A 7,122-nucleotide genomic window follows, 5' to 3' on the forward strand; every position below is an offset into this window, starting at 1 on the left:
CCCCCCATCACTTCGGACTGCAGAGGAGCCTTCGCACGCTCTCCCCCCGCTGACGCCGGCTGTATAATTATTAGCTATTAATTGAGTTCAAGACCTTTTATGGCTATGGGAAATGAGGAGTCCGACCACTAATCCCGAGAAGGGTCTGCGCGCAGCCAAGAGCTATGAAAAGCCATCCAGGGCTGGCTGGGCCCGGCCTGACACAGTGCCCTGGGGGCTGTGGGGGGAAGCATTAACGGGAAAAAAAGAAAGAAGAAAAAAAGAAAAAAAAATCATTAGGTGAAAATTATAGAAACTTTAAACCGACGGATTGTATTAACGAGGGCCCTTCGGAGGCCGCCCCGCTGACGTGGGGGGGGTACCCAGCTGGGGGTCCCCGCACGGCCATCCCACACCGGGCAGTGCTGCGCTCCGAGGGACGCAGCCTTATCTTGCCGAGCTGCCACCTTCCAATTAAAGCGTCCCAAATTGCCAAAAGGCTGATTTGCATGCAAGGGGCTGCGTTCAAAGATGCTAACGCATTGTCTCCTTCTTAGAACTTAACATTTCTCTCTTCAGTCCCCACTTGAAAGAAGTTTTAGAACAGTATTCAAAGACTGTCCAAACGAACAAAACCTTCCCCTTTGCTCGGGAGAGAAATCCGGTGTATTCAACACGAGGGCATATTCTCAGAAGTTTGCACATTTTGTTTTCAAGGCTGTATTGGTGGTGCCTTTTTCCTGCAAGCTTTATTTTTTTTCAGAGCGCGACTCAGACGCCTGAAAAAGATTATTAAAATAGAACATCATAGAGACTTTTTTTCTTTTTTTCTTTTTTTTTTTTTTTTGCACTGTTTAGAATTACTTTCCTGGAAGAGCTTTTTGTGCATATCCCCCCCAAGTCATAATTAAGAACACTTTTTTTTGCTAGCAAACAGGAAAAGCAAAAAAAAAAAAGAAAAAAAAAGCAAATCGACCCCATTTCCAAATGCTCCTTTTGCTTTAAGCCCTCCCAAAGCTCTGCGCATCGGAAACGCTTCTCTGCCCCAAATCCACCTGAAAACCGAGCAGGTATCGGCCATCGGCAGCGGAACGAACCGACAGCCGGCAAAGCCCGCAGAGCTCCGCGAGCGCCGAGTTTCCAAAAGCTTCCTAAAAACCCGACACGATCTTTGCACCCCCCGCACCCTCCATTCTTAAGGCAGACGCCCCAACGAACCGAGGATGCAGAACTCCTTTTGCAAACGCGATAAACTGCAAAGAGCCGCTGGCAGCCCGTTTACGAGCAGCTCCTTTTTACAAAGATGCGTAAAGGGCGCAAACAGGGACCCGACGGGACGCGAACATATTTTATTCATTTAATACACAGCAGCTTAAAAAAAAATAAGCAGTTGGGAGCGTAAGTCGGGCTGAGGAATGACACCAGCAGGGTGCGGTGTGACCCCCCCGGGGAGCAGCGGATGGCACAGGGGACGCACGGGGGACCCACCGAACCCCCGCCCCTCCCACGGCGCACCGCAGCCTCCCGGTTTTTCCACCTCCGGAGCTTCCCCTCTGCCTTAAGGCAATGGGATCGCTCCCGTGGAATAATGCACAGAGCACAAAGAGCGCCTGTCCTCGGGTTGGGAGATCATAAGCAGGGATGGGAAAGTATTTCACGGCGCCTGGCGAGTTCCCGATGCTGCCTCCATACGCCTCAGCCCAAGGGAAAGCCATCAGGTCCAGGAGTTCATTTAGATTTACAAATTAATGAAGACTTACTGCAGAAAGTAACTCTAAGAACATGTGTTAAAACGCAACAGAAAGAATTTCATCGATTTCCATGCGAGATGGATGGTGTCCAGGAAGAATGAGTCACCCCGGTTCCTCGAGCAGAGTTGCTCCACGCATGGGCTGGGACCGCTGCAGCGCTGCTCCGGGTGGGCAGCGCCTCGGGAACCGAGCAGCTCTTCTCATCACCTGAAAGCAGCGGTTTGGCAAACCCATTTCTGCCCCGGTATCGCTTCAACTACATGGAACCGCTCAGCCCAGCAGAGGCGCACAGACAGGACCGATCAGCCCGACGGTTAAGGCACAGGGAAGGGAGCACAGAGCCTCTTCTGCACAGCACGGCAGTGCCCCTTTCGAGGCTGTTAGTCCTTCTGCTACTACTTTTTTTTTCCTCCCCTACCCACATATTTACTGTTCAACTTTACAAGAGTTTGGTTTCATCACCACGGGGGAGATAGAGATTCTTGAAGCCCCCAAAGCGTTCCCTTACCAGCTCTGTTCTGACACGACAGAGGTGATCCATTGCACCCAGTTTAACTGATGGAGAAACCTCTCTCCAACCACATGGGCACATTCACTGCGGCACTTTTTATTTTACAGGTGGAAGAATAAACTCTCACATCTCAAGGGAGTGGGATGAGCTGAAACCTCAAGGTACACCGATGGGAGCAATGGAGCAACAAATGCTGCAACACTGTCAGTTTTTGCCTCAGCAGCTCCGTGTGGAGCTGGGTTTGTGGATGCCATGATCCATTCGTGCTTCTATCAGCCTATAGTCAAGACCATGGAGTTTCAGCCTTGCTGTTTGGTTTTCACTCTGCAAATTGTCCACACAAGCACTTGTGACAGCACAGGGAGCTCAGCAGCTCTGCGATACACTAATTGATGGATAGCTGGAAGAGTCAAACTTCATTTCAAAAAGCAGTTAGAAAATGAAATGCAAATATATACAAAATATTTAATGGTTTCTGTGAATATAAATGTCCCTCTACCTTATGACTGCTATTTTCCAGCCAGCTTTCCAACCAGAGCAGTCTCTGCGCTTCTGTATCTACAATTGTACCATTTATAAGGCAGTGGCCCACCTTGCCCATGTGCTTGTTCCTACAGTGACTCATATTCCACTGGGTTTATTCCTGTGAAGACTTTGTGTTGAAACAGAGGAAAGAGCAGAAACACCACATTTAGGAAAACACACTTGTTATTCCCTGTCAAAAACGGAAAGCTCTGCTTTACATCCTGTGCAGGAGATCCCCTTTTACAATGGGTGTAGCATTCAAAATAAAATTAATTTGATACCTGGGCCAAGTGAAAGCCTTGCTGAATGGCAGTGTTTACTCGATATCTGAAAAATAGCCTTTCTAGAGGAATTCTCAGAGAGGAAACAAACTCATAAATTTCCCAGCTAAGGCATGGCAGGGTAACTTCACTTTCATGCTATCAATCCAAATCCCCTCCAATCAAACTGCCCTGAGAAAGGCTACCACTTCTTGCTGGCAGCACTGCCTGGATTCAAGGAGAAATTAAGAACCCATCACTGCAGTGCAAGGTCCCAAGCAGCACACAAAGCCATGCACACTGCCAGGTTCTGCAGGGCCATTCCTTCCCTGCCCTCCCAATTCAAGAGCAGCACACAACCCCTGCCTGGTAGATCTCATCACCACAGCTGTGCCAGTTGAGAAGCACTGGGGGCCACAGCAGCTCCTCCTCTTGCAGGCACGGGGATTTCAGCTTCAGCACATTGAGGCACTATGAACAACCTGTGGGGGCAGTCCTGCAGGTAAAACTGTATCCAAATGACAAGACCTTCAGAAATCAATTATCTCCAGTGCTGCCTGCACACACTAAGGTCAGTATTTAGCTGCCCTTTTAATATCAAAATGAAAAAAAAAAATGGACAAGGAACTTCCCAACTAATAATTGCAATTAAGAAGTTGCAGCTCAGGAAATCAAAGGCATTGGTCTCAAGTTCCAGCCCTCCCTCATTGTTTCTATACACCACAAAAAGCAAAATAAAGCCTGAAACACCAAAAAAATGAGCAAAGCACTGTCAGCTCAGAGCACTCACAAGCAGTTGAGCAGAGAAATGCCTCCCTATGTGCACCATCACTTGTACCTGGCACTGTGTGCCACACAGGGAGCAGAACCCCAGTTCTGACAGGGGTGTGATGCCCCAGGTGAGTGCTGCAAAGCCAAAGACCTGAGCATGGCACCCAGCATCCCAGCCATCTTCCTCTGCCCAGCACTAAAGCCCATTGCCTGAGCCCCTCCTGGGAGCCCCACACACTGCTCCCCAGCAGGGCTGTCCCCACCAGGAGGGGGGAAAAAAAAACACAAGAAGCATTTCTGATCCTAAAGCAGCACAGCGAGCTGCAGGCCTGCACGCACCCAGCAGAGCAGGAGCATCTTGGTGGGCATTTCCAGAAGCACTTCATGGCACCCTCACGCAAAGAGGTCTTGCAGAGAAGCACTGCTCCACATGGCTGAGCAGTGCTTCCATATCCTCCATCTCTCAGCTACACAACAGTATCAGAAATGATGTTTCCCCCCATACACCCAAGCCTGCCTCTGGTTTTCACTGCTGACTATTCAGTGCCCTGAAACAGCTGTGTCACGAGCTGCTGGGCTACCACTCAGCTGCAGTTCGGTTCCTTCAGTATAAATGAGATGAGGAAATAGTTTCATTTCTCTAAAGTATAAAGTTAAATAGAGTGAACTGAAGTTTCTTTAAAAATAATGGAGTGAGATCACCCGTACAGTGATTTAAATGCCTCAAATAAGAGCAGTGCTTGGGTTTAGTGAGTACAGCCTGGGGAATGGGAGCCCCAGCTCCAGCTTTTGGGGGATGCTCGGGGGGGGGAATGTATTTTCTATGTAATTATTACCAACAGCTTTTTAGCTCTGCTCAGAATGAGAATCAATTACAGATCACAAAGCAACTTGATGTTTCCAAGGGAATCTGAGCCTTGTTTTGTTATCGTGCTCAGCCAAACACAGCATTGAGACAGAGAAGGACTCATCCCCAGGCACTCCAGCCACCAAAGCCAGCTGCTGGGGCAGCACGAGGACACAGCACTGTCAAACATGGGACACACTGAGGAAGCCTTAGGTGTGGCCACCCCAAACCCACAGCACAGCCAGAGTAACAGAAACCCAGAACACATCACTCAATAATAGAAACATAGCAGTACAGTCGATGAGTAAAATCGGTGCTTTTGTCACTGAGGTTGCTGCATTTATATATATTAAAAAAGTTACCGTGGAAGAATTTTATTCTGGAAGGATGAGAAGAGCATTAAACTTCTTTTTTTATGGGAGAAACAGAGATACAGAGCTAGCTCGAAAACTGAAAATCTCTCATGCCCTGGTCTATAAATAAAACTAGTTGGGATTTTCTTTTGTACTAAATTTAAAGGAAAGTCTTTTCCATAGAGAGTTTTCTTTAAAACAAACTATGCCCCAGAAGGAATGTAATGACGGTGTTTCCAACAAGCAGCATGAATGAATTAAACAATAAACGCAGTAAGAAAGCAGCTGTATTTTCTGTAATAGAAGCAGATGGATTTGTAGCTCAGACATGGCTGCGTTCTCAGAAAGGAGAGGACAACCCCTGACACTTCATCCAGGGCCTTGGTTTCAGTGCAGTTCACACTCAAGCATCACAAAGACCTTCGAGGTCAGCTCCAGTGACCAACAAATTCCACGTTTTATTGCACACTACACCAAATCACTCAGCTCTCTCCTGCACATTATTTACAGTCCATGCAGGGGAAAGAAGAGGAATCAGCTCTGCTTGACAGTCAGGCCAGGTCCAGCATCAGCACACAGCAACCAGAGCCCAAATCCCATCCTCGTTCAATCTCTCCCCTTTGGAGAGGAACCTCGAGGTCTTCTGCAGTGCCTCAGCTCAGAAATCCCCCACATCTCCCTCCTCCTTACACCTCCCAGTATCCCTCCAGCAACCACAGGTGCAGGAACTCCAAAGTAACAATGCTAAGAAGCCTACAGCAATTCTGAATATCCCACAGTCACAGCAAGCTCAGGGGCACTGCAGAGACCTGCTACACTTCTATACAACAGCAGCTTTTGCTAATTAGCCCAGCAACAGATACTGATTATATTCATTTCATGTTCCAAATAGATACCATCACCTTTAACTCCAAAGCATTAACTCAGGAGTACCAAACACACACCACGATCCACTCCAGAACCAACGGTACTGAAATTAGAGCAGGTGACCCTGCAATAAACCAGGTTTCCTAGAGAACAGTATCTTAACAATTAAGTCAACTTCGCCTTTAATTTGCCTTCAGCCTCAGAACTTCCCACCACCAGGGTTTTTAGACAAGAAATAGCTTTTCTCCTACTTACATTTGCTGTTTTCTTCTCCCACTGCAGCAAAGAGACATCTCCTGATGCCCAGAAATTGGGTCCCCATAACAGCAACAATCAGACCTGTAAGAAACACTCCACCATTAGACTGAAGGAGACAACTTATTTTCCTATAGTAGCTTCCTCCCAAACCCCACTATAGCCTAACAGCTACAGGCAGCAAGACAGGAACTCCTGAAACCCATAGGGAAGCAGGTGGGATTTGGTTTTTCTTCCCAGTACAAAAGCTCCCAGTATCACAGAGGTTCCTGCTAGAGCCACAGGTTGCCCAGCACCTTGCTGACACGCACCAACTACAGGCACATTTCAGTGAGCCACAACATTAAACAGATCCACGACACAAAAGCACAAAACAGCACGTGTTTTGTTTGCGTGGCTGTGATTCTTAACAACAGCCAAGAAGCCTTCAGACCACTACTTCAAAGGAGAGAAAGAGCATACACACCTCAGAGCAGGCACAAGTCCCCTTGCTGATGGCTGAACACTGCCAGCAGCCTCCTCCTACAGCAGCCTAAAGTTCTGGAAAGTTCTCCAGCCTCACTTATATATAATTAGCCAGTTTGCCACAGGTGCCTTGATTAAGGTGAGTGGAGCCAGCTGGACTTCATTCAGCTCATCAGGCCTTGCTCCCCTTGCAGCTGGCCACGGGCAGCCCTGTACCTGCAGTGCGGTCGGGCTGCTCCCCTGGTGCCAGGGCAGCAATGAACATGAATTTCCTTATGGTCCATCCATATTGGGAAAGATGAGATGAAACCATTGCGATAAAAATGTTTTCCAAGCATTCTGATAAACTGGATGGGTTCCTTTTGAATGCTAGAAAGGAAAATGGATTTACTGCATTGCAAACGGAGGCACCACCCCATGCTGAAGCAGCTCAGCTGCCTGGGCAGAACAGAACCAGCAACTAATGAGCTGTGGGTAGGGGGTCAACAGTTCACAGCACCACCTGGAGCTCCTGTGTGCCACTCAGGCACTCCCCAGG

The 7,122-nt window shown here is 48.1% G+C and overlaps 1 long non-coding RNA gene across 1 annotated transcript; it reads right to left on the reverse strand.

Moving 5' to 3' along the window:
* Nucleotides 1-399: 399 nt before the first annotated feature.
* LOC109370879 lies at nucleotides 400-6,657 on the reverse strand. Its single transcript, XR_002121377.1, has 3 exons — nucleotides 6,586-6,657; nucleotides 6,120-6,203; nucleotides 400-758 (listed from the first exon to the last, which is right to left on the reverse strand). It is a non-coding gene; the product is annotated as an uncharacterized LOC109370879 (long non-coding RNA).
* Nucleotides 6,658-7,122: the final 465 nt, after the last annotated feature.

The sequence above is a fragment of the Meleagris gallopavo genome, chromosome 23 (assembly GCF_000146605.3).
Source record: "Meleagris gallopavo isolate NT-WF06-2002-E0010 breed Aviagen turkey brand Nicholas breeding stock chromosome 23, Turkey_5.1, whole genome shotgun sequence".
NCBI classification, from domain to species: Eukaryota; Metazoa; Chordata; class Aves; order Galliformes; family Phasianidae; genus Meleagris; species Meleagris gallopavo.